Consider the following 1,495-nt stretch of genomic DNA (forward strand, 5'->3'; position numbering starts at 1 on the left):
GTCTTACACTGCTAAATTAGGGACGGATAGCGCAGATAGCCCTCGTGTAGCTTTGCGCGAAATTCAAAAAACAAAAAACAGAACGCCAGACAAGATTGATCCTTCATGAGTTTGGGTAAAGATTTGATAAAGGCACAAATCTGTGTGACAGGGAAGTTACCTGTTGCCCAACTAGGTTGAAACACTAACACTAATTTCAACAGGTTGAATTCTGTAGGCTTCTTAAATGTGAAAATTAATATGCCAACCAGGCTTGAACATCGTTAGATACACCTATAGTTCTGCATATCTCCTTCAAGCTGAAAGTGGTTTTCATATCTGCATGTAATTGCACCTTTGATAGGAACACTAATAACCTGAGCCTCTCTTGCATGCCATCATGATTAAACTAGCTAATGTATCTATACACAGCGTGGTCACAAGTAAATAGACTGAAAATTTTCAGTCATATTCACATGAATTGATATATTTATAATTTAATTAATATCTAGTAGATCTTTCTTTCGCTTCGTGGAGTTCGTTGATCCTTTGGGGCATCGTGAGAATCATCTCGTAAATTTTAGATTGTGGGAGTTTCGGCCACTCTTGCTTCAAAACTTGGAGTAGATCACTCTTCGAAGTTGGTTTTTTGGGTTGTTTCTTGACTTGTTGGTCGAGTATGGCCCAAAGGTTCATGTCAGGAGATTGACTCGGCCATGGCAACTTCTGTATACCATTTTCTTCCTGCTACTTTTGGGTGTTTCTAGCAGTGTGACACGGTGCTCCATCTTCCTGGAACAACGTTGTTTTCTTGTCTACGAAACCCGAGGAATAAAGTGGCAAGAGCCCTTCCTCCAATATTTCGACGTATTTCGCAAAATTTATGTTGCCAACGTACTCCACTAAGCTCGATCTCCCACCAACCCAAACAGCTCCCCAAACCATCACGCTGAAACCACCATGCTTCACAGTTGGCTGCAATCTGTTGAGCCAAAACTCTTGGTGAGGCATTCTCCAGACCCATATTCTTCCACTGTCCAAAAATTGAGCGAATCTTGATTCGTCTGAGAACAATACGGTCTTCCAAAAGTCCAGAGACTTGGTCATCATATCACTTGCCCACTTCTTTCGTGTGACTATGTTGGCAGGTCTTAATAAGGGCTTCCGTCTAGCTGCTCTGCAACGATAACCCAATCTGTGGAGAATCTGTTGAACCGATTTCGGGCTCATCCCACCAACTTTGGTCACTTCTGCTGTCATTAATCTGGGATCCATTTCGATGCTCCTCTTGACAGCCCTTTTTGTCCTCTCCGATGGAACAGGACGACCCGGACGTTGCTCAGTTGTTACCTTGCTGTGTTTCCTGAACTGCACGATGATTCTGTTGACTTTCGAAAGCGGGATTCCCAAATTCTGCGAAATTTGCCGCTGACTTATTCCCCCATCTGCTTGACCAACTATCCTTCCTCTAACAAAACATGACAATTTGAGAGAACCTTGAGTTCTAGGCATGTTG

This window comes from Limulus polyphemus, unplaced genomic scaffold (assembly GCF_000517525.1).
Source record: "Limulus polyphemus unplaced genomic scaffold, Limulus_polyphemus-2.1.2 Scaffold1101, whole genome shotgun sequence".
Classification (NCBI taxonomy): domain Eukaryota; kingdom Metazoa; phylum Arthropoda; class Merostomata; order Xiphosura; family Limulidae; genus Limulus; species Limulus polyphemus.